This window comes from Saimiri boliviensis, chromosome 21 (assembly GCF_048565385.1).
Source record: "Saimiri boliviensis isolate mSaiBol1 chromosome 21, mSaiBol1.pri, whole genome shotgun sequence".
Taxonomy (NCBI): domain Eukaryota; kingdom Metazoa; phylum Chordata; class Mammalia; order Primates; family Cebidae; genus Saimiri; species Saimiri boliviensis.
In genome coordinates, this window is record NC_133469.1 from 19,978,206 (window position 1) to 20,005,075 (window position 26,870).

Here is a 26,870-nt window from a genome sequence, read left to right on the forward strand (position 1 = left end):
GTGGATGGGAGAACAGGCTGTAAAGAGAAATACCTTGCTATATAACCAAAACAGAGCTATCTAGCAGAATGGTTGTCAATGTGTGTATTCAACTTCCAGAGTTAAACTGATGTGTGTTTGCAGCAGTTCAGAAACCCTTTCCTGGGAGAATGTAGAAACAGTCATTTCCAGCCCTAGAGACGCATATAAGAGTTAGCAGTAAGAATGCGTTTAAAACACAGAAGACCCGCTTCTTACGAACTCATCTGCTGTGTGTTTGTTCCTTTTAGGAAGTTGCATCTATGGTTAAATTCAGCGAGGTAGAAACACGTTTCTTCTAAAAGCTGCGTTTGGACATTCCAGAGTGGATGGGAGAACAGGCTGTAAAGAGAAATACCTTGGTATATAACCAAAACGGAGCTATCTAGCAGAATGGTTGTCAATGTGTGTATTCAACTTCCAGAGTTAAACTGATGTGTGTTTGCAGCAGTTCAGAAACCCTTTCCTGGGAGAATGTAGAAACAGTCATTTCCAGCCCTAGAGACGCATATAAGAGTTAGCAGTAAGAATGCGTTTAAAACACAGAAGACCCGCTTCTTACGAACTCATCTGCTGTGTGTTTGTTCCTTTTAGGAAGTTGCATCTATGGTTAAATTCAGCGAGGTAGAAACACGTTTCTTCTAAAAGCTGCGTTTGGACATTCCAGAGTGGATGGGAGAACAGGCTGTAAAGAGAAATACCTTGCTATATAACCAAAACGGAGCTATCTAGCAGAATGGTTGTCAATGTGTGTATTCAACTTCAAGAGTTAAACTGATGTATGTTTGCAGCAGTTCAGAAACCCTTTCCTGGGAGAATGTAGAAACAGTCATTTCCAGCCCTAGAGACGCATATAAGAGTTTGCAGTAAGAATGCGTTTAAAACACAGAAGACCCGCTTCTTACGAACTCATCTGCTTTGTGTTGGTTCCTTTTAGGAAGTTGCATCTATGGTTAGATTCAGCGAGGTAGGAACACGTTTCTTCTAAAAGCTGCATTTGGACATTCCAGAGTGGATGGGAGAACAGGCTGTAAAGAGAAATACCTTGCTCTAAAACCAAAACGGAGCTATCTAGCAGAATGGTTGTCAATGTGTGTATTCAACTTCCAGAGTTAAACTGATGTGTGTTTACAGCAGTTCAGAAACCCTTTCCTGGGATAATGTAGAAACAGTCATTTCCAGCCCTAGAGACGCATATAAGAGTTTGCAGTAAGAATGCGTTTAAAACACAGAAGACCCGCTTCTTACGAACTCATCTGCTGTGTGTTGGTTCCTTTTAGGAAGTTGCATCTATGGTTAGATTCAGCGAGGTAGGAACACGTTTCTTCTAAAAGCTGCGTTTGGATATTCCATAGTGGATGGGAGAACAGGCTGTAAAGAGAAATACCTTGCTCTAAAACCAAAACGGAGCTATCTAGCAGAATGGTTGTCAATGTGTGTATTCAACTTCCAGAGTTAAACTGATGTGTGTTTGCAGCAGTTCAGAAACCCTCTCCTGGGAGAATGTAGAAACAGTCATTTCCAGCCCTAGAGACGCATATAAGAGTTAGCAGTAAGAATGCGTTTAAAACACAGAAGACCCGCTTCTTACGAACTCATCTGCTGTGTGTTAGTTCCTTTTAGGAAGTTGCATCTATGGTTAGATTCAGCGAGGTAGGAACACGTTTCTTCTAAAAGCTGCGTTTGGACATTCCAGAGTGGATGGGAGAACAGGCTGTAAAGAGAAATACCTTGCTCTAAAACCAAAACGGAGCTATCTAGCAGAATGGTTGTCAATGTGTGTATTCAACTTCCAGAGTTAAACTGATGTGTGTTTGCAGCAGTTCAGAAACCCTTTCCTGGGAGAATGTAGAAACAGTCATTTCCAGCCCTAGAGACGCATATAAGAGTTAGCAGTAAGAATGCGTTTAAAACACAGAAGACCCGCTTCTTACGAACTCATCTGCTGTGTGTTGGTTCCTTTTAAGAAGTTGCATCTATGGTTAGATTCAGCGAGGTAGGAACACGTTTCTTCTAAAAGCTGCGTTTGGACATTCCAGAGTGGATGGGAGAACAGGCTGTAAAGAGAAATACCTTGCTCTAAAACCAAAACGGAGCTATCTAGCAGAATGGTTGTCAATGTGTGTATTCAACTTCCAGAGTTAAACTGATGTGTGTTTGCAGCTAGTTCAGATACCCTTTCTTGGGAGAATGTAGAAACAGTCATTTCCAGCCCAAGAGACCCATATAAGAGTTTGCAGTAAAAATGTGTTTAAAACATAGAAGACCCGCTTCATACGAACTCATCTGCTGTGTGTTGGTTCCTTTTAGGAAGTTGCATCTATGGTTACATTCAGCGAGGTAGAAACACGTTTCTTTTAAAAGATGGGTTTGGACATTCCAGAGTGGATGGGAGAACAGGCTGTAAAGAGAAATACCTTGCTCTAAAACCAAAACGGAGCTATCTAGCAGAATGGTTGTCAATGTGTGTATTCAACTTCCAGAGTTAAACTGATGTGTGTTTGCAGCAGTTCAGAAACCCTTTCCTGAGAGAATGTAGAAACAGTCATTTCCAGCCCTAGAGACGCATATAAGAGTTAGCAGTAAGAACGCGTTTAAAACACAGAAGACCCGCTTCTTACGAACTCATCTGCTGTGTGTTGGTTCCTTTTAGGAAGTTCCATCTATGGTTAGATTCAGCGAGGTAGGAACACGTTTCTTCTAAAAGCTGCGTTTGGACATTCCAGAGTGGATGGGAGAACAGGCTGTAAAGAGAAATACCTTGCTCTAAAACCAAAACGGAGCTATCTAACAGAATGGTTGTCAATGTGTGTATTCAACTTCCAGAGTTAAACTGATGTGTGTTTGCAGCAGTTCAGAAACCCTTTCTTGGGAGAATGTAGAAACAGTCATTTCCAGCCCAAGAGACGCATATAATAATTTGCAGTAAGAATGCGTGTAAAACACAGAAGACCCGCTTCTTACGAACTCATCTGCTGTGTGTTTGTTCCTTTTAGGAAGTTGCATCTATGGTTAAATTCAGCGAGGTAGAAACACGTTTCTTCTAAAAGCTGCGTTTGGACATTCCAGAGTGGATGGGAGAACAGTCTGTAAAGAGAAATACCTTGCTATATAACCAAAACAGAGCTATCTAGCAGAATGGTTGTCAATGTGTGTATTCAACTTCCAGAGTTAAACTGATGTGTGTTTGCAGCAGTTCAGAAACCCTTTCCTGGGAGAATGTAGAAACAGTCATTTCCAGCCCTAGAGACGCATATAAGAGTTAGCAGTAAGAATGCGTTTAAAACACAGAAGACCCGCTTCTTACGAACTCATCTGCTGTGTGTTGGTTCCTTTTAAGAAGTTGCATCTATGGTTAGATTCAGCGAGGTAGGAACACGTTTCTTCTAAAAGCTGCGTTTGGACATTCCAGAGTGGATGGGAGAACAGGCTGTAAAGAGAAATACCTTGCTCTAAAACCAAAACGGAGCTATCTAGCAGAATGGTTGTCAATGTGTGTATTCAACTTCCAGAGTTAAACTGATGTGTGTTTGCAGCTAGTTCAGATACCCTTTTTTGGGAGAATGTAGAAACAGTCATTTCCAGCCCAAGAGACCCATATAAGAGTTTGCAGTAAAAATGTGTTTAAAACATAGAAGACCCGCTTCATAGAACTCATCTGCTGTGTGTTGGTTCCTTTTAGGAAGTTGCATCTATGGTTACATTCAGCGAGGTAGAAACACGTTTCTTTTAAAAGATGGGTTTGGACATTCCAGAGTGGATGGGAGAACAGGCTGTAAAGAGAAATACCTTGCTCTAAAACCAAAACGGAGCTATCTAGCAGAATGGTTGTCAATGTGTGTATTCAACTTCCAGAGTTAAACTGATGTGTGTTTGCAGCAGTTCAGAAACCCTTTCCTGAGAGAATGTAGAAACAGTCATTTCCAGCCCTAGAGACGCATATAAGAGTTAGCAGTAAGAACGCGTTTAAAACACAGAAGACCCGCTTCTTACGAACTCATCTGCTGTGTGTTGGTTCCTTTTAGGAAGTTCCATCTATGGTTAGATTCAGCGAGGTAGGAACACGTTTCTTCTAAAAGCTGCGTTTGGACATTCCAGAGTGGATGGGAGAACAGGCTGTAAAGAGAAATACCTTGCTCTAAAACCAAAACGGAGCTATCTAGCAGAATGGTTGTCAATGTGTGTATTCAACTTCCAGAGTTAAACTGATGTGTGTTTGCAGCAGTTCAGAAACCCTTTCTTGGGAGAATGTAGAAACAGTCATTTCCAGCCCTAGAGACGCATATAAGAGTTTGCAGTAAGAATGCGTTTAAAACACAGAAGACCCGCTTCTTACGAACTCATCTGCTGTGTGTTGGTTCCTTTTAGGAAGTTGCATCTATGGTTAGATTCAGCGAGGTAGGAACACGTTTCTTCTAAAAGCTGCGTTTGGATATTCCATAGTGGATGGGAGAACAGGCTGTAAAGAGAAATACCTTGCTCTAAAACCAAAACGGAGCTATCTAGCAGAATGGTTGTCAATGTGTGTATTCAACTTCCTGAGTTAAACTGATGTGTGTTTGCAGCAGTTCAGAAACCCTTTCCTGGGAGAATGTAGAAACAGTCATTTCCAGCCCTAGAGACGCATATAAGAGTTAGCAGTAAGAATGCGTTTAAAACACAGAAGACCCGCTTCTTACGAACTCATCTGCTGTGTGTTGGTTCCCTTTAGGAAGTTGCATCTATGGTTAGATTCAGCGAGGTAGAAACACGTTTCTTCTAAAAGCTGCGTTTTGACATTCCAGAGTGGATGGGAGAACAGGCTGTAAAGAGAAATACCTTGCTCTAAAACCAAAACGGAGCTATCTAGCAGAATGGTTGTCAATGTGTGTATTCAACTTCCAGAGTTAAACTGATGTGTGTTTGCAGCAGTTCAGAAACCCGTTCTTGGGAGAATGTAGAAACAGTCATTTCCAGCCCTAGAGACGCATATAAGAGTTTGCAGTAAGAATGCGTTTAAAACACAGAAGACCCGCTTCTTACGAACTCATCTGCTGTGTGTTGGTTCCTTTTAGGAAGTTGCATCTATGGTTAAATTCAGCGAGGTAGAAACACGTTTCTTCTAAAAGCTGCGTTTGGACATTCCAGAGTGGATGGGAGAACAGGCTGTAAAGAGAAATACCTTGCTATATAACCAAAACGGAGCTATCTAGCAGAATGGTTGTCAATGTGTGTATTCAACTTCAAGAGTTAAACTGATGTGTGTTTGCAGCAGTTCAGAAACCCTTTCCTGGGAGAATGTAGAAACAGTCATTTCCAGCCCTAGAGACGCATATAAGAGTTTGCAGTAAGAATGCGTTTAAAACACAGAAGACCCGCTTCTTACGAACTCATCTGCTGTGTGTTGGTTCCTTTTAGGAAGTTTCATCTATGGTTAGATTCAGCGAGGTAGGAACACGTTTCTTCTAAAAGCTGCGTTTGGACATTCCAGAGTGGATGGGAGAACAGGCTGTAAAGAGAAATACCTTGCTCTAAAACCAAAACGGAGCTATCTAGCAGAATGGTTGTCAATGTGTGTATTCAACTTCCAGAGTTAAACTGATGTGTGTTTGCAGCAGTTCAGAAACCCTTTCCTGGAAGAATGTAGAAACAGTCATTTCCAGACCTAGAGACGCAAAAAGTGTTAGCAGTAAGAATGCGTTTAAAACACAGAAAACCCGCTTCTTACGAACTCATCTGCTGTGTGTTGGTTCCTTTTACGAAGTTGCATCTATGGTTAGATTCAGCGAGGTAGGAACACGTTTCTTCTAAAAGCTGCGTTTGGACATTCCAGAGTGGATGGGAGAACAGGCTGTAAAGAGAAATACCTTGCTCTAAAACCAAAACGGAGCTATCTAGCAGAATGGTTGTCAATGTGTGTATTCAACTTCCAGAGTTAAACTGATGTGTGTTTACAGCAGTTCAGAAACCCTTTCCTGGGATAATGTAGAAACAGTCATTTCCAGCCCTAGAGACGCATATAAGAGTTTGCAGTAAGAATGCGTTTAAAACACAGAAGACCCGCTTCTTACGAACTCATCTGCTGTGTGTTGGTTCCTTTTAGGAAGTTGCATCTATGGTGAGATTCAGCGAGGTAGGAACACGTTTCTTCTAAAAGCTGCGTTTGGATATTCCATAGTGGATGGGAGAACAGGCTGTAAAGAGAAATACCTTGCTCTAAAACCAAAACGGAGCTATCTAGCAGAATGGTTGTCAATGTGTGTATTCAACTTCCTGAGTTAAACTGATGTGTGTTTGCAGCAGTTCAGAAACCCTTTCCTGGGAGAATGTAGAAACAGTCATTTCCAGCCCTAGAGACGCATATAAGAGTTTGCAGTAAGAATGCGTTTAAAACACAGAAGACCCGCTTCTTACGAACTCATCTGCTGTGTGTTGGTTCCCTTTAGGAAGTTGCATCTATGGTTAGATTCAGCGAGGTAGGAACACGTTTCTTCTAAAAGCTGCGTTTGGACATTCCAGAGTGGATGGGAGAACAGGCTGTAAAGAGAAATACCTTGCTCTAAAACCAAAACGGAGCTATCTAGCAGAATGGTTGTCAATGTGTGTATTCAACTTCCAGAGTTAAACTGATGTGTGTTTGCAGCAGTTCAGAAACCCTTTCCTGGGATAATGTAGAAACAGTCATTTCCAGCCCTAGAGACGCATATAAGAGTTTGCAGTAAGAATGCGTTTAAAACACAGAAGACCCGCTTCTTACGAACTCATCTGCTGTGTGTTGGTTCCTTTTAGGAAGTTGCATCTATGGTTAGATTCAGCGAGGTAGGAACACGTTTCTTCTAAAAGCTGCGTTTGGATATTCCATAGTGGATGGGAGAACAGGCTGTAAAGAGAAATACCTTGCTCTAAAACCAAAACGGAGCTATCTAGCAGAATGGTTGTCAATGTGTGTATTCAACTTCCTGAGTTAAACTGATGTGTGTTTGCAGCAGTTCAGAAACCCTTTCCTGGGAGAATGTAGAAACAGTCATTTCCAGCCCTAGAGACGCATATAAGAGTTAGCAGTAAGAATGCGTTTAAAACACAGAAGACCCGCTTCTTACGAACTCATCTGCTGTGTGTTGGTTCCCTTTAGGAAGTTGCATCTATGGTTAGATTCAGCGAGGTAGAAACACGTTTCTTCTAAAAGCTGCGTTTGGACATTCCAGAGTGGATGGGAGAACAGGCTGTAAAGAGAAATACCTTGCTCTAAAACCAAAACGGAGCTATCTAGCAGAATGGTTGTCAATGTGTGTATTCAACTTCCAGAGTTAAACTGATGTGTGTTTGCAGCAGTTCAGAAACCCGTTCTTGGGAGAATGTAGAAACAGTCATTTCCAGCCCTAGAGACGCATATAAGAGTTTGCAGTAAGAATGCGTTTAAAACACAGAAGACCCGCTTCTTACGAACTCATCTGCTGTGTGTTGGTTCCTTTTAGGAAGTTCCATCTATGGTTAGATTCAGCGAGGTAGGAACACGTTTCTTCTAAAAGCTGCGTTTGGACATTCCAGAGTGGATGGGAGAACAGGCTGTAAAGAGAAATACCTTGCTCTAAAACCAAAAAGGAGCTATCTAGCAGAATGGTTGTCAATGTGTTTATTCAACTTCCAGAGTTAAACTGATGTGTGTTTGCAGCAGTTCAGAAACCCTTTCCTGAGAGAATGTAGAAACAGTCATTTCCAGCCCTAGAGACGCATATAAGAGTTAGCAGTAAGAACGCGTTTAAAACACAGAAGACCCGCTTCTTACGAACTCATCTGCTGTGTGTTGGTTCCTTTTAGGAAGTTCCATCTATGGTTAGATTCAGCGAGGTAGGAACACGTTTCTTCTAAAAGCTGCGTTTGGACATTCCAGAGTGGATGGGAGAACAGGCTGTAAAGAGAAATACCTTGCTCTAAAACCAAAACGGAGCTATCTAGCAGAATGGTTGTCAATGTGTGTATTCAACTTCCAGAGTTAAACTGATGTGTGTTTGCAGCAGTTCAGAAACCGTTTCCTGAGAGAATGTAGAAACAGTCATTTCCAGCCCTAGAGACGCATATAATAATTTGCAGTAAGAATGCGTGTAAAACACAGAAGACCCGCTTCTTACGAACTCATCTGCTGTGCGTTTGTTCCTTTTAGGAAGTTGCATCTATGGTTAAATTCAGCGAGGTAGAAACACGTTTCTTCTAAAAGCTGCGTTTGGACATTCCAGAGTGGATGGGAGAACAGGCTGTAAAGGGAAATACCTTGCTATATAACCAAAACAGAGCTATCTAGCAGAATGGTTGTCAATGTGTGTATTCAACTTCCAGAGTTAAACTGATGTGTGTTTGCAGCAGTTCAGAAACCCTTTCCTGGGAGAATGTAGAAACAGTCATTTCCAGCCCTAGAGACGCATATAAGAGTTAGCAGTAAGAATGCGTTTAAAACACAGAAAACCCGCTTCTTACGAACTCATCTGCTGTGTGTTGGTTGCTTTTAGGAATTTGCATCTATGGTTAGATTCAGCGAGGTAGGAACACGTTTCTTCTAAAAGCTGCGTTTGGACATTCCAGAGTGGAAGGGAGAACAGTCTGTAAAGAGAAATACCTTGCTCTAAAACCAAAACGGAGCTATCTAGCAGAATGGTTGTCAATGTGTGTATTCAACTTCCAGAGTTTAACTGATGTGTGTTTGCAGCAGTTCAGAAACCCTTTCCTGGGAGAATGCAGAAACAGTCATTTCCAGCCCTAGAGACGCATATAAGAGTTTGCAGTAAGAATGCGTTTAAAACACAGAAGACCCGCTTCTTATGAACTCATCTGCTGTGTGTTGGTTCCTTTTAGGAAGTTGCATCTATGGTTAGATTCAGCGAGGTAGAAACACGTTTCTTCTAAAAGCTGCGTTTGGACATTCCAGAGTGGATGGGAGAACAGGCTGTAAAGAGAAATACCTTGCTCTAAAACCAAAACGGGGCTATCTAGCAGAATGGTTGTCAATGTGTGTATTCAACTTCCAGAGTTTAACTGATGTGTGTTTGCAGCAGTTCAGAAACCCTTTCCTGGGAGAATGTAGAAACAGTCATTTCCAGCCCTAGAGACGCATATAAGAGTTAGCAGTAAGAACGCGTTTAAAACACAGAAGACCCGCTTCTTACGAACTCATCTGCTGTGTGTTGGTTCCTTTTAGGAAGTTCCATCTATGGTTAGATTCAGCGAGGTAGGAGCACGTTTCTTCTAAAAGCTGCGTTTGGACATTCCAGAGTGGATGGGAGAACAGGCTGTAAAGAGAAATACCTTGCTCTAAAACCAAAACGGAGCTATCTAGCAGAATGGTTGTCAATGTGTGTATTCAACTTCCAGAGTTAAACTGATGTGTGTTTGCAGCAGTTCAGAAACCGTTTCTTGGGAGAATGTAGAAACAGTCATTTCCAGCCCTAGAGACGCATATAATAATTTGCAGTAAGAATGCGTGTAAAACACAGAAGACCCGCTTCTTACGAACTCATCTGCTGTGTGTTTGTTCCTTTTAGGAAGTTGCATCTATGGTTAAATTCAGCGAGGTAGAAACACGTTTCTTCTAAAAGCTGCGTTTGGACATTCCAGAGTGGATGGGAGAACAGGCTGTAAAGAGAAATACCTTGCTATATAACCAAAACAGAGCTATCTAGCAGAATGGTTGTCAATGTGTGTATTCAACTTCCAGAGTTAAACTGATGTGTGTTTGCAGCAGTTCAGAAACCCTTTCCTGGGAGAATGTAGAAACAGTCATTTCCAGCCCTAGAGACGCATATAAGAGTTAGCAGTAAGAATGCGTTTAAAACACAGAAGACCCGCCTCTTACGAACTCATCTGCTGTGTGTTTGTTCCTTTTAGGAAGTTGCATCTATGGTTAAATTCAGCGAGGTAGAAACACGTTTCTTCTAAAAGCTGCGTTTGGACATTCCAGAGTGGATGGGAGAACAGGCTGTAAAGAGAAATACCTTGCTATATAACCAAAACGGAGCTATCTAGCAGAATGGTTGTCAATGTGTGTATTCAACTTCCAGAGTTAAACTGATGTGTGTTTGCAGCAGTTCAGAAACCCTTTCCTGGGAGAATGTAGAAACAGTCATTTCCAGCCCTAGAGACGCATATAAGAGTTAGCAGTAAGAATGCGTTTAAAACACAGAAGACCCGCTTCTTACGAACTCATCTGCTGTGTGTTTGTTCCTTTTAGGAAGTTGCATCTATGGTTAAATTCAGCGAGGTAGAAACACGTTTCTTCTAAAAGCTGCGTTTGGACATTCCAGAGTGGATGGGAGAACAGGCTGTAAAGAGAAATACCTTGCTATATAACCAAAACGGAGCTATCTAGCAGAATGGTTGTCAATGTGTGTATTCAACTTCAAGAGTTAAACTGATGTATGTTTGCAGCAGTTCAGAAACCCTTTCCTGGGAGAATGTAGAAACAGTCATTTCCAGCCCTAGAGACGCATATAAGAGTTTGCAGTAAGAATGCGTTTAAAACACAGAAGACCCGCTTCTTACGAACTCATCTGCTTTGTGTTGGTTCCTTTTAGGAAGTTGCATCTATGGTTAGATTCAGCGAGGTAGGAACACGTTTCTTCTAAAAGCTGCATTTGGACATTCCAGAGTGGATGGGAGAACAGGCTGTAAAGAGAAATACCTTGCTCTAAAACCAAAACGGAGCTATCTAGCAGAATGGTTGTCAATGTGTGTATTCAACTTCCAGAGTTAAACTGATGTGTGTTTACAGCAGTTCAGAAACCCTTTCCTGGGATAATGTAGAAACAGTCATTTCCAGCCCTAGAGACGCATATAAGAGTTTGCAGTAAGAATGCGTTTAAAACACAGAAGACCCGCTTCTTACGAACTCATCTGCTGTGTGTTGGTTCCTTTTAGGAAGTTGCATCTATGGTTACATTCAGCGAGGTAGAAACACTTTTCTTTTAAAAGATGGGTTTGGACATTCCAGAGTGGATGGGAGAACAGGCTGTAAAGAGAAATACCTTGCTCTAAAACCAAAACGGAGCTATCTAGCAGAATGGTTGTCAATGTGTGTATTCAACTTCCAGAGTTAAACTGATGTGTGTTTGCAGCAGTTCAGAAACCCTTTCCTGAGAGAATGTAGAAACAGTCATTTCCAGCCCTAGAGACGCATATAAGAGTTAGCAGTAAGAACGCGTTTAAAACACAGAAGACCCGCTTCTTACGAACTCATCTGCTGTGTGTTGGTTCCTTTTAGGAAGTTCCATCTATGGTTAGATTCAGCGAGGTAGGAACACGTTTCTTCTAAAAGCTGCGTTTGGACATTCCAGAGTGGATGGGAGAACAGGCTGTAAAGAGAAATACCTTGCTCTAAAACCAAAACGGAGCTATCTAGCAGAATGGTTGTCAATGTGTGTATTCAACTTCCAGAGTTAAACTGATGTGTGTTTGCAGCTAGTTCAGATACCCTTTCTTGGGAGAATGTAGAAACAGTCATTTCCAGCCCAAGAGACCCATATAAGAGTTTGCAGTAAAAATGTGTTTAAAACATAGAAGACCCGCTTCATACGAACTCATCTGCTGTGTGTTGGTTCCTTTTAGGAAGTTGCATCTATGGTTACATTCAGCGAGGTAGAAACACGTTTCTTTTAAAAGATGGGTTTGGACATTCCAGAGTGGATGGGAGAACAGGCTGTAAAGAGAAATACCTTGCTCTAAAACCAAAACGGAGCTATCTAGCAGAATGGTTGTCAATGTGTGTATTCAACTTCCAGAGTTAAACTGATGTGTGTTTGCAGCAGTTCAGAAACCCTTTCCTGAGAGAATGTAGAAACAGTCATTTCCAGCCCTAGAGACGCATATAAGAGTTAGCAGTAAGAACGCGTTTAAAACACAGAAGACCCGCTTCTTACGAACTCATCTGCTGTGTGTTGGTTCCTTTTAGGAAGTTCCATCTATGGTTAGATTCAGCGAGGTAGGAACACATTTCTTCTAAAAGCTGCGTTTGGACATTCCAGAGTGGATGGGAGAACAGGCTGTAAAGAGAAATACCTTGCTCTAAAACCAAAACGGAGCTATCTAGCAGAATGGTTGTCAATGTGTGTATTCAACTTCCAGAGTTAAACTGATGTGTGTTTGCAGCAGTTCAGAAACCCTTTCTTGGGAGAATGTAGAAACAGTCATTTCCAGCCCTAGAGACGCATATAATAATTTGCAGTAAGAATGCGTGTAAAACACAGAAGACCCGCTTCTTACGAACTCATCTGCTGTGTGTTTGTTCCTTTTAGGAAGTTGCATCTATGGTTAAATTCAGCGAGGTAGAAACACGTTTCTTCTAAAAGCTGCGTTTGGACATTCCAGAGTGGATGGGAGAACAGGCTGTAAAGAGAAATACCTTGCTATATAACCAAAACAGAGCTATCTAGCAGAATGGTTGTCAATGTGTGTATTCAACTTCCAGAGTTAAACTGATGTGTGTTTGCAGCAGTTCAGAAACCCTTTCCTGGGAGAATGTAGAAACAGTCATTTCCAGCCCTAGAGACGCATATAAGAGTTAGCAGTAAGAATGCGTTTAAAACACAGAAGACCCGCCTCTTACGAACTCATCTGCTGTGTGTTTGTTCCTTTTAGGAAGTTGCATCTATGGTTAAATTCAGCGAGGTAGAAACACGTTTCTTCTAAAAGCTGCGTTTGGACATTCCAGAGTGGATGGGAGAACAGGCTGTAAAGAGAAATACCTTGCTATATAACCAAAACGGAGCTATCTAGCAGAATGGTTGTCAATGTGTGTATTCAACTTCCAGAGTTAAACTGATGTGTGTTTGCAGCAGTTCAGAAACCCTTTCCTGGGAGAATGTAGAAACAGTCATTTCCAGCCCTAGAGACGCATATAAGAGTTAGCAGTAAGAATGCGTTTAAAACACAGAAGACCCGCTTCTTACGAACTCATCTGCTGTGTGTTTGTTCCTTTTAGGAAGTTGCATCTATGGTTAAATTCAGCGAGGTAGAAACACGTTTCTTCTAAAAGCTGCGTTTGGACATTCCAGAGTGGATGGGAGAACAGGCTGTAAAGAGAAATACCTTGCTATATAACCAAAACGGAGCTATCTAGCAGAATGGTTGTCAATGTGTGTATTCAACTTCAAGAGTTAAACTGATGTATGTTTGCAGCAGTTCAGAAACCCTTTCCTGGGAGAATGTAGAAACAGTCATTTCCAGCCCTAGAGACGCATATAAGAGTTTGCAGTAAGAATGCGTTTAAAACACAGAAGACCCGCTTCTTACGAACTCATCTGCTTTGTGTTGGTTCCTTTTAGGAAGTTGCATCTATGGTTAGATTCAGCGAGGTAGGAACACGTTTCTTCTAAAAGCTGCATTTGGACATTCCAGAGTGGATGGGAGAACAGGCTGTAAAGAGAAATACCTTGCTCTAAAACCAAAACGGAGCTATCTAGCAGAATGGTTGTCAATGTGTGTATTCAACTTCCAGAGTTAAACTGATGTGTGTTTACAGCAGTTCAGAAACCCTTTCCTGGGATAATGTAGAAACAGTCATTTCCAGCCCTAGAGACGCATATAAGAGTTTGCAGTAAGAATGCGTTTAAAACACAGAAGACCCGCTTCTTACGAACTCATCTGCTGTGTGTTGGTTCCTTTTAGGAAGTTGCATCTATGGTTAGATTCAGCGAGGTAGGAACACGTTTCTTCTAAAAGCTGCGTTTGGATATTCCATAGTGGATGGGAGAACAGGCTGTAAAGAGAAATACCTTGCTCTAAAACCAAAACGGAGCTATCTAGCAGAATGGTTGTCAATGTGTGTATTCAACTTCCAGAGTTAAACTGATGTGTGTTTGCAGCAGTTCAGAAACCCTCTCCTGGGAGAATGTAGAAACAGTCATTTCCAGCCCTAGAGACGCATATAAGAGTTAGCAGTAAGAATGCGTTTAAAACACAGAAGACCCGCTTCTTACGAACTCATCTGCTGTGTGTTAGTTCCTTTTAGGAAGTTGCATCTATGGTTAGATTCAGCGAGGTAGGAACACGTTTCTTCTAAAAGCTGCGTTTGGACATTCCAGAGTGGATGGGAGAACAGGCTGTAAAGAGAAATACCTTGCTCTAAAACCAAAACGGAGCTATCTAGCAGAATGGTTGTCAATGTGTGTATTGAACTTCCAGAGTTAAACTGATGTGTGTTTGCAGCTAGTTCAGATACCCTTTCTTGGGAGAATGTAGAAACAGTCATTTCCAGCCCAAGAGACCCATATAAGAGTTTGCAGTAAAAATGTGTTTAAAACATAGAAGACCCGCTTCATACGAACTCATCTGCTGTGTGTTGGTTCCTTTTAGGAAGTTGCATCTATGGTTACATTCAGCGAGGTAGAAACACTTTTCTTTTAAAAGATGGGTTTGGACATTCCAGAGTGGATGGGAGAACAGGCTGTAAAGAGAAATACCTTGCTCTAAAACCAAAACGGAGCTATCTAGCAGAATGGTTGTCAATGTGTGTATTCAACTTCCAGAGTTAAACTGATGTGTGTTTGCAGCAGTTCAGAAACCCTTTCCTGAGAGAATGTAGAAACAGTCATTTCCAGCCCTAGAGACGCATATAAGAGTTAGCAGTAAGAACGCGTTTAAAACACAGAAGACCCGCTTCTTACGAACTCATCTGCTGTGTGTTGGTTCCTTTTAGGAAGTTCCATCTATGGTTAGATTCAGCGAGGTAGGAACACGTTTCTTCTAAAAGCTGCGTTTGGACATTCCAGAGTGGATGGGAGAACAGGCTGTAAAGAGAAATACCTTGCTCTAAAACCAAAACGGAGCTATCTAGCAGAATGGTTGTCAATGTGTGTATTCAACTTCCAGAGTTAAACTGATGTGTGTTTGCAGCAGTTCAGAAACCCTTTCTTGGGAGAATGTAGAAACAGTCATTTCCAGCCCTAGAGACGCATATAATAATTTGCAGTAAGAATGCGTGTAAAACACAGAAGACCCGCTTCTTACGAACTCATCTGCTGTGTGTTTGTTCCTTTTAGGAAGTTGCATCTATGGTTAAATTCAGCGAGGTAGAAACACGTTTCTTCTAAAAGCTGCGTTTGGACATTCCAGAGTGGATGGGAGAACAGGGTGTAAAGAGAAATACCTTGCTATATAACCAAAACAGAGCTATCTAGCAGAATGGTTGTCAATGTGTGTATTCAACTTCCAGAGTTAAACTGATGTGTGTTTGCAGCAGTTCAGAAACCCTTTCCTGGGAGAATGAAGAAACAGTCATTTCCAGCCCTAGAGACGCATATAAGAGTTAGCAGTAAGAATGCGTTTAAAACACAGAAGACCCGCTTCTTACGAACTCATCTGCTGTGTGTTTGTTCCTTTTAGGAAGTTGCATCTATGGTTAAATTCAGCGAGGTAGAAACACGTTTCTTCTAAAAGCTGCGTTTGGACATTCCAGAGTGGATGGGAGAACAGGCTGTAAAGAGAAATACCTTGGTATATAACCAAAACGGAGCTATCTAGCAGAATGGTTGTCAATGTGTGTATTCAACTTCCAGAGTTAAACTGATGTGTGTTTGCAGCAGTTCAGAAACCCTTTCCTGGGAGAATGTAGAAACAGTCATTTCCAGCCCTAGAGACGCATATAAGAGTTAGCAGTAAGAATGCGTTTAAAACACAGAAGACCCGCTTCTTACGAACTCATCTGCTGTGTGTTTGTTCCTTTTAGGAAGTTGCATCTATGGTTAAATTCAGCGAGGTAGAAACACGTTTCTTCTAAAAGCTGCGTTTGGACATTCCAGAGTGGATGGGAGAACAGGCTGTAAAGAGAAATACCTTGCTATATAACCAAAACGGAGCTATCTAGCAGAATGGTTGTCAATGTGTGTATTCAACTTCAAGAGTTAAACTGATGTATGTTTGCAGCAGTTCAGAAACCCTTTCCTGGGAGAATGTAGAAAGAGTCATTTCCAGCCCTAGAGACGCATATAAGAGTTTGCAGTAAGAATGCGTTTAAAACACAGAAGACCCGCTTCTTACGAACTCATCTGCTTTGTGTTGGTTCCTTTTAGGAAGTTGCATCTATGGTTAGATTCAGCGAGGTAGGAACACGTTTCTTCTAAAAGCTGCATTTGGACATTCCAGAGTGGATGGGAGAACAGGCTGTAAAGAGAAATACCTTGCTCTAAAACCAAAACGGAGCTATCTAGCAGAATGGTTGTCAATGTGTGTATTCAACTTCCAGAGTTAAACTGATGTGTGTTTACAGCAGTTCAGAAACCCTTTCCTGGGATAATGTAGAAACAGTCATTTCCAGCCCTAGAGACGCATATAAGAGTTTGCAGTAAGAATGCGTTTAAAACACAGAAGACCCGCTTCTTACGAACTCATCTGCTGTGTGTTGGTTCCTTTTAGGAAGTTGCATCTATGGTTAGATTCAGCGAGGTAGGAACACGTTTCTTCTAAAAGCTGCGTTTGGATATTCCATAGTGGACGGGAGAACAGGCTGTAAAGAGAAATACCTTGCTCTAAAACCAAAACGGAGCTATCTAGCAGAATGGTTGTCAATGTGTGTATTCAACTTCCAGAGTTAAACTGATGTGTGTTTGCAGCAGTTCAGAAACCCTCTCCTGGGAGAATGTAGAAACAGTCATTTCCAGCCCTAGAGACGCATATAAGAGTTAGCAGTAAGAATGCGTTTAAAACACAGAAGACCCGCTTCTTACGAACTCATCTGCTGTGTGTTAGTTCCTTTTAGGAAGTTGCATCTATGGTTAGATTCAGCGAGGTAGGAACACGTTTCTTCTAAAAGCTGCGTTTGGACATTCCAGAGTGGATGGGAGAACAGGCTGTAAAGAGAAATACCTTGCTCTAAAACCAAAACGGAGCTATCTAGCAGAATGGTTGTCAATGTGTGTATTCAACTTCCAGAGTTAAACTGATGTGTGTTTGCAGCAGTTCAGAAACCCTTTCCTGGGAGAATGTAGAAACAGTCATTTCCAGCCCTAGAGACGCATATAAGAGTTAGCAGTAAGAATGCGTTTAAAACACAGAAGACCCGCTTCTTACGAACTCATCTGCTGTGTGTTGGTTCCTTTTAAGAAGTTGCATCTATGGTTAGATTCAGCGAGGTAGGAACACGTTTCTTCTAAAAGCTGCGTTTGGACATTCCAGAGTGGATGGGAGAACAGGCTGTAAAGAGAAATACCTTGCTCTAAAACCAAAACGGAGCTATCTAGCAGAATGGTTGTCAATGTGTGTATTCAACTTCCAGAGTTAAACTGATGTGTGTTTGCAGCTAGTTCAGATACCCTTTCTTGGGAGAATGTAGAAACAGTCATTTCCAGCCCAAGAGACCCATATAAGAGTTTGCAGTAAAAATGTGTTTAAAACATAGAAGACCCGCTTCATACGAACTCATCTGCTGTGTGTTGGTTCCTTTTAGGAAGTTGCATCTATGGTTACATTCAGCGAGGTAGAAACACGTTTCTTTTAAAAGATGGGTTTGGACATTCCAGAGTGGATGGGAGAACAGGCTGTAAAGAGAAATACCTTGCTCTAAAACCAAAACGGAGCTATCTAGCAGAATGGTTGTCAATGTGTGTATTCAACTTCCAGAGTTAAACTGATGTGTGTTTGCAGCAGTTCAGAAACCCTTTCCTGAGAGAATGTAGAAACAGTCATTTCCAGCCCTAGAGACGCATATAAGAGTTAGCAGTAAGAACGCGTTTAAAACACAGAAGACCCGCTTCTTACGAACTCATCTGCTGTGTGTTGGTTCCTTTTAGGAAGTTCCATCTATGGTTAGATTCAGCGAGGTAGGAACATGTTTCTTCTAAAAGCTGCGTTTGGACATTCCAGAGTGGATGGGAGAACAGGCTGTAAAGAGAAATACCTTGCTCTAAAACCAAAACGGAGCTATCTAGCAGAATGGTTGTCAATGTGTATATTCAACTTCCAGAGTTAAACTGATGTGTGTTTGCAGCAGTTCAGAAACCCTTTCTTGGGAGAATGTAGAAACAGTCATTTCCAGCCCTAGAGACGCATATAATAATTTGCAGTAAGAATGCGTGTAAAACACAGAAGACCCGCTTCTTACGAACTCATCTGCTGTGTGTTTGTTCCTTTTAGGAAGTTGCATCTATGGTTAAATTCAGCGAGGTAGAAACACGTTTCTTCTAAAAGCTGCGTTTGGACATTCCAGAGTGGATGGGAGAACAGGCTGTAAAGAGAAATACCTTGCTATATAACCAAAACAGAGCTATCTAGCAGAATGGTTGTCAATGTGTGTATTCAACTTCCAGAGTTAAACTGATGTGTGTTTGCAGCAGTTCAGAAACCCTTTCCTGGGAGAATGTAGAAACAGTCATTTCCAGCCCTAGAGACGCATATAAGAGTTAACAGTAAGAATGCGTTTAAAACACAGAAGACCCGCTTCTTACGAACTCATCTGCTCTGTGTTTGTTCCTTTTAGGAAGTTGCATCTATGGTTAAATTCAGCGAGGTAGAAACACGTTTCTTCTAAAAGCTGCGTTTGGACATTCCAGAGTGGATGGGAGAACAGGCTGTAAAGAGAAATACCTTGCTATATAACCAAAACGGAGCTATCTAGCAGAATGGTTGTCAATGTTTGTATTCAACTTCCTGAGTTAAACTGATGTGTGTTTGCAGCAGTTCAGAATCCCTTTCCTGGGAGAAGGTAGAAACAGTCATTTCCAGCCCTAGAGACGCATATAAGAGTTAGCAGTAAGAATGCGTTTAAAACACAGAAGACCCGCTTCTTACGAACTCATCTGCTGTGTGTTGGTTCCCTTAAGGAAGTTGCATCTATGGTTAGATTCAGAGAGGTAGAAACACGTTTCTTCTAAAAGCTGCGTTTGGACATTCCAGAGTGGATGGGAGAACAGGCTGTGAAGAGAAATACCTTGCTCTAAAACCAAAACGGAGCTATCTAGCAGAATGGTTGTCAATGTGTCTATTCAACTTCCTGAGTTAAACTGATGTGTGTTTGCAGCAGTTCAGAAACCCTTTCCTGAGAGAATGAAGAAACAGTCATTTCCAGCCCTAGAGACGCATTTAAGAGTTAGCAGTAAGAACGCGTTTAAAAAACAGAAGACCCGCTTCTTACGAACTCATCTGCTGTGTGTTGGTTCCTTTTAGGAAGTTGCATCTATGGTTAGATTCAGCGAGGTAGGAACACGGTTCTTCTAAAAGCTGCGTTTCTACATTCCAGAGTGGATGGAGAACAGGCTGTAAAGAGAAATACCTTGCTCTAAAACCAAAACGGAGCTATCTAGCAGAATGGTTGTCAATGTGTGTATTCAACTTCCAGAGTTAAACTAATGTGTGTTTGCAGCAGTTCAGAAACCCTTTCTTGGGAGAATGTAGAAACAGTCATTTCCATCCCTAGAGACGCATATAAGTGTTAGCAGTAAGAATGCGTTTAAAACACAGAAAACCCGCTTCTTACGAACTCATCTGCTGTGTGTTGGTTCCTTTTAGGAAGTTGCATCTATGGTTAGATTCAGCGAGGTAGGAAAACGTTTCTTCTAAAAGCTGCGTTTGGACATTCCAGAGTGGATGGGAGAACAGGCTGTAAAGAGAAATACCTTGCTCTAAAACCAAAACGGAGCTATCTAGCAGAATGGTTGTCAATGTGTGTATTCAACTTCCAGAGTTAAACTGATGTGTGTTTACAGCAGTTCAGAAACCCTTTCCTGGGATAATGTAGAAACAGTCATTTCCAGCCCTAGAGACGCATATAAGAGTTTGCAGTAAGAATGCGTTTAAAACACAGAAGACCCGCTTCTTACGAACTCATCTGCTGTGTGTTGGTTCCTTTTAGGAAGTTGCATCTATGGTTAGATTCAGCGAGGTAGGAACACGTTTCTTCTAAAAGCTGCGTTTGGATATTCCATAGTGGATGGGAGAACAGGCTGTAAAGAAAAATACCTTGCTCTAAAACCAAAACGGAGCTATCTAGCAGAATGGTTGTCAATGTGTGTATTCAACTTCCTGAGTTAAACTGATGTGTGTTTGCAGCAGTTCAGAAACCCTTTCCTGGGAGAATGTAGAAACAGTCATTTCCAGCCCTAGAGACGCATATAAGAGTTAGCAGTAAGAATGCGTTTAAAACACAGAAGACCCGCTTCTTACGAACTCATCTGCTGTGTGTTGGTTCCCTTTAGGAAGTTGCATCTATGGTTAGATTCAGCGAGGTAGAAACACGTTTCTTCTAAAAGCTGCGTTTGGACATTCCAGAGTGGATGGGAGAACAGGCTGTAAAGAGAAATACCTTGCTCTAAAACCAAAACGGAGCTATCTAGCAGAATGGTTGTCAATGTGTGTATTCAACTTCCAGAGTTAAACTGATGTGTGTTTGCAGCAGTTCAGAAACCCGTTCTTGGGAGAATGTAGAAACAGTCATTTCCAGCCCTAGAGACGCATATAAGAGTTTGCAGTAAGAATGCGTTTAAAACACAGAAGACCCGTTTCTTACGAACTCATCTGCTGTGTGTTGGTTCCTTTTAGGAAGTTGCATCTATGGTTAGATTCAGCGAGGTAGGAACACGTTTCTTCTAAAAGCTGCGTTTGGATATTCCATAGTGGATGGGAGAACAGGCTGTAAAGAGAAATACCTTGCTCTAAAACCAAAACGGAGCTATCTAGCAGAATGGTTGTCAATGTGTGTATTCAACTTCCTGAGTTAAACTGATGTGTGTTTGCAGCAGTTCAGAAACCCTTTCCTGGGAGAATGTAGAAACAGTCATTTCCAGCCCTAGAGACGCATATAAGAGTTAGCAGTAAGAATGCGTTTAAAACACAGAAGACCCGCTTCTTACGAACTCATCTGCTGTGTGTTGGTTCCCTTTAGGAAGTTGCATCTATGGTTAGATTCAGCGAGGTAGAAACACGTTTCTTCTAAAAGCTGCGTTTGGACATTCCAGAGTGGATGGGAGAACAGGCTGTAAAGAGAAATACCTTGCTCTAAAACCAAAACGGAGCTATCTAGCAGAATGGTTGTCAATGTGTGTATTCAACTTCCAGAGTTAAACTGATGTGTGTTTGCAGCAGTTCAGAAACCCTTTCCTGGGAGAATGTAGAAACAGTCATTTCCAGCCCTAGAGACGCATATAAGAGTTAGCAGTAAGAATGCGTTTAAAACACAGAAGACCCGCTTCTTACGAACTCATCTGCTGTGTGTTGGTTCCTTTTAAGAAGTTGCATCTATGGTTAGATTCAGCGAGGTAGGAACACGTTTCTTCTAAAAGCTGCGTTTGGACATTCCAGAGTGGATGGGAGAACAGGCTGTAAAGAGAAATACCTTGCTCTAAAACCAAAACGGAGCTATCTAGCAGAATGGTTGTCAATGTGTGTATTCAACTTCCAGAGTTAAACTGATGTGTGTTTGCAGCTAGTTCAGATACCCTTTCTTGGGAGAATGTAGAAACAGTCATTTCCAGCCCAAGAGACCCATATAAGAGTTTGCAGTAAAAATGTGTTTAAAACATAGAAGACCCGCTTCATACGAACTCATCTGCTGTGTGTTGGTTCCTTTTAGGAAGTTGCATCTATGGTTACATTCAGCGAGGTAGAAACACGTTTCTTTTAAAAGATGGGTTTGGACATTCCAGAGTGGATGGGAGAACAGGCTGTAAAGAGAAATACCTTGCTCTAAAACCAAAACGGAGCTATCTAGCAGAATGGTTGTCAATGTGTGTATTCAACTTCCAGAGTTAAACTGATGTGTGTTTGCAGCAGTTCAGAAACCCTTTCCTGAGAGAATGTACAAACAGTCATTTCCAGCCCTAGAGACGCATATAAGAGTTAGCAGTAAGAACGCGTTTAAAACACAGAAGACCCGCTTCTTACGAACTCATCTGCTGTGTGTTGGTTCCTTTTAGGAAGTTCCATCTATGGTTAGATTCAGCGAGGTAGGAACACGTTTCTTCTAAAAGCTGCGTTTGGACATTCCAGAGTGGATGGGAGAACAGGCTGTAAAGAGAAATACCTTGCTCTAAAACCAAAACGGAGCTATCTAGCAGAATGGTTGTCAATGTGTGTATTCAACTTCCAGAGTTAAACTGATGTGTGTTTGCAGCAGTTCAGAAACCCTTTCTTGGGAGAATGTAGAAACAGTCATTTCCAGCCCTAGAGACGCATATAATAATTTGCAGTAAGAATGCGTGTAAAACACAGAAGACCCGCTTCTTACGAACTCATCTGCTGTGTGTTTGTTCCTTTTAGGAAGTTGCATCTATGGTTAAATTCAGCGAGGTAGAAACACGTTTCTTCTAAAAGCTGCGTTTGGACATTCCAGAGTGGATGGGAGAACAGGCTGTAAAGAGAAATACCTTGCTATATAACCAAAACAGAGCTATCTAGCAGAATGGTTGTCAATGTGTGTATTCAACTTCCAGAGTTAAACTGATGTGTGTTTGCAGCAGTTCAGAAACCCTTTCCTGGGAGAATGTAGAAACAGTCATTTCCAGCCCTAGAGACGCATATAAGAGTTAGCAGTAAGAATGCGTTTAAAACACAGAAGACCCGCTTCTTACGAACTCATCTGCTGTGTGTTTGTTCCTTTTAGGAAGTTGCATCTATGGTTAAATTCAGCGAGGTAGAAACACGTTTCTTCTAAAAGCTGCGTTTGGACATTCCAGAGTGGATGGGAGAACAGGCTGTAAAGAGAAATACCTTGGTATATAACCAAAACGGAGCTATCTAGCAGAATGGTTGTCAATGTGTGTATTCAACTTCCAGAGTTAAACTGATGTGTGTTTGCAGCAGTTCAGAAACCCTTTCCTGGGAGAATGTAGAAACAGTCATTTCCAGCCCTAGAGACGCATATAAGAGTTAGCAGTAAGAATGCGTTTAAAACACAGAAGACCCGCTTCTTACGAACTCATCTGCTGTGTGTTTGTTCCTTTTAGGAAGTTGCATCTATGGTTAAATTCAGCGAGGTAGAAACACGTTTCTTCTAAAAGCTGCGTTTGGACATTCCAGAGTGGATGGGAGAACAGGCTGTAAAGAGAAATACCTTGCTATATAACCAAAACGGAGCTATCTAGCAGAATGGTTGTCAATGTGTGTATTCAACTTCAAGAGTTAAACTGATGTATGTTTGCAGCAGTTCAGAAACCCTTTCCTGGGAGAATGTAGAAACAGTCATTTCCAGCCCTAGAGACGCATATAAGAGTTTGCAGTAAGAATGCGTTTAAAACACAGAAGACCCGCTTCTTACGAACTCATCTGCTTTGTGTTGGTTCCTTTTAGGAAGTTGCATCTATGGTTAGATTCAGCGAGGTAGGAACACGTTTCTTCTAAAAGCTGCATTTGGACATTCCAGAGTGGATGGGAGAACAGGCTGTAAAGAGAAATACCTTGCTCTAAAACCAAAACGGAGCTATCTAGCAGAATGGTTGTCAATGTGTGTATTCAACTTCCAGAGTTAAACTGATGTGTGTTTACAGCAGTTCAGAAACCCTTTCCTGGGATAATGTAGAAACAGTCATTTCCAGCCCTAGAGACGCATATAAGAGTTTGCAGTAAGAATGCGTTTAAAACACAGAAGACCCGCTTCTTACGAACTCATCTGCTGTGTGTTGGTTCCTTTTAGGAAGTTGCATCTATGGTTAGATTCAGCGAGGTAGGAACACGTTTCTTCTAAAAGCTGCGTTTGGATATTCCATAGTGGATGGGAGAACAGGCTGTAAAGAGAAATACCTTGCTCTAAAACCAAAACGGAGCTATCTAGCAGAATGGTTGTCAATGTGTGTATTCAATTTCCAGAGTTAAACTGATGTGTGTTTGCAGCAGTTCAGAAACCCTCTCCTGGGAGAATGTAGAAACAGTCATTTCCAGCCCTAGAGACGCATATAAGAGTTAGCAGTAAGAATGCGTTTAAAACACAGAAGACCCGCTTCTTACGAACTCATCTGCTGTGTGTTAGTTCCTTTTAGGAAGTTGCATCTATGGTTAGATTCAGCGAGGTAGGAACACGTTTCTTCTAAAAGCTGCGTTTGGACATTCCAGAGTGGATGGGAGAACAGGCTGTAAAGAGAAATACCTTGCTCTAAAACCAAAACGGAGCTATCTAGCAGAATGGTTGTCAATGTGTGTATTCAACTTCCAGAGTTAAACTGATGTGTGTTTGCAGCAGTTCAGAAACCCTTTCCTGGGAGAATGTAGAAACAGTCATTTCCAGCCCTAGAGACGCATATAAGAGTTAGCAGTAAGAATGCGTTTAAAACACAGAAGACCCGCTTCTTACGAACTCATCTGCTGTGTGTTGGTTCCTTTTAAGAAGTTGCATCTATGGTTAGATTCAGCGAGGTAGGAACACGTTTCTTCTAAAAGCTGCGTTTGGACATTCCAGAGTGGATGGGAGAACAGGCTGTAAAGAGAAATACCTTGCTCTAAAACCAAAACGGAGCTATCTAGCAGAATGGTTGTCAATGTGTGTATTCAACTTCCAGAGTTAAACTGATGTGTGTTTGCAGCTAGTTCAGATACCCTTTCTTGGGAGAATGTAGAAACAGTCATTTCCAGCCCAAGAGACCCATATAAGAGTTTGCAGTAAAAATGTGTTTAAAACATAGAAGACCCGCTTCATACGAACTCATCTGCTGTGTGTTGGTTCCTTTTAGGAAGTTGCATCTATGGTTACATTCAGCGAGGTAGAAACACGTTTCTTTTAAAAGATGGGTTTGGACATTCCAGAGTGGATGGGAGAACAGGCTGTAAAGAGAAATACCTTGCTCTAAAACCAAAACGGAGCTATCTAGCAGAATGGTTGTCAATGTGTGTATTCAACTTCCAGAGTTAAACTGATGTGTGTTTGCAGCAGTTCAGAAACCCTTTCCTGAGAGAATGTAGAAACAGTCATTTCCAGCCCTAGAGACGCATATAAGAGTTAGCAGTAAGAACGCGTTTAAAACACAGAAGACCCGCTTCTTACGAACTCATCTGCTGTGTGTTGGTTCCTTTTAGGAAGTTCCATCTATGGTTAGATTCAGCGAGGTAGGAACACGTTTCTTCTAAAAGCTGCGTTTGGACATTCCAGAGTGGATGGGAGAACAGGCTGTAAAGAGAAATACCTTGCTCTAAAACCAAAACGGAGCTATCTAGCAGAATGGTTGTCAATGTGTGTATTCAACTTCCAGAGTTAAACTGATGTGTGTTTGCAGCAGTTCAGAAACCCTTTCTTGGGAGAATGTAGAAACAGTCATTTCCAGCCCAAGAGACGCATATAATAATTTGCAGTAAGAATGCGTGTAAAACACAGAAGACCCGCTTCTTACGAACTCATCTGCTGTGTGTTTGTTCCTTTTAGGAAGTTGCATCTATGGTTAAATTCAGCGAGGTAGAAACACGTTTCTTCTAAAAGCTGCGTTTGGACATTCCAGAGTGGATGGGAGAACAGGCTGTAAAGAGAAATACCTTGCTATATTACCAAAACAGAGCTATCTAGCAGAATGGTTGTCAATGTGTGTATTCAACTTCCAGAGTTAAACTGATGTGTGTTTGCAGCAGTTCAGAAACCCTTTCCTGGGAGAATGTAGAAACAGTCATTTCCAGCCCTAGAGACGCATATAAGAGTTAGCAGTAAGAATGCGTTTAAAACACAGAAGACCCGCTTCTTACGAACTCATCTGCTGTGTGTTGGTTCCTTTTAAGAAGTTGCATCTATGGTTAGATTCAGCGAGGTAGGAACACGTTTCTTCTAAAAGCTGCGTTTGGACATTCCAGAGTGGATGGGAGAACAGGCTGTAAAGAGAAATACCTTGCTCTAAAACCAAAACGGAGCTATCTAGCAGAATGGTTGTCAATGTGTGTATTCAACTTCCAGAGTTAAACTGATGTGTGTTTGCAGCTAGTTCAGATACCCTTTTTTGGGAGAATGTAGAAACAGTCATTTCCAGCCCAAGAGACCCATATAAGAGTTTGCAGTAAAAATGTGTTTAAAACATAGAAGACCCGCTTCATAGAACTCATCTGCTGTGTGTTGGTTCCTTTTAGGAAGTTGCATCTATGGTTACATTCAGCGAGGTAGAAACACGTTTCTTTTAAAAGATGGGTTTGGACATTCCAGAGTGGATGGGAGAACAGGCTGTAAAGAGAAATACCTTGCTCTAAAACCAAAACGGAGCTATCTAGCAGAATGGTTGTCAATGTGTGTATTCAACTTCCAGAGTTAAACTGATGTGTGTTTGCAGCAGTTCAGAAACCCTTTCCTGAGAGAATGTAGAAACAGTCATTTCCAGCCCTAGAGACGCATATAAGAGTTAGCAGTAAGAACGCGTTTAAAACACAGAAGACCCGCTTCTTACGAACTCATCTGCTGTGTGTTGGTTCCTTTTAGGAAGTTCCATCTATGGTTAGATTCAGCGAGGTAGGAACACGTTTCTTCTAAAAGCTGCGTTTGGACATTCCAGAGTGGATGGGAGAACAGGCTGTAAAGAGAAATACCTTGCTCTAAAACCAAAACGGAGCTATCTAGCAGAATGGTTGTCAATGTGTGTATTCAACTTCCAGAGTTAAACTGATGTGTGTTTGCAGCAGTTCAGAAACCCTTTCTTGGGAGAATGTAGAAACAGTCATTTCCAGCCCTAGAGACGCATATAAGAGTTTGCAGTAAGAATGCGTTTAAAACACAGAAGACCCGCTTCTTACGAACTCATCTGCTGTGTGTTGGTTCCTTTTAGGAAGTTGCATCTATGGTTAGATTCAGCGAGGTAGGAACACGTTTCTTCTAAAAGCTGCGTTTGGATATTCCATAGTGGATGGGAGAACAGGCTGTAAAGAGAAATACCTTGCTCTAAAACCAAAACGGAGCTATCTAGCAGAATGGTTGTCAATGTGTGTATTCAACTTCCTGAGTTAAACTGATG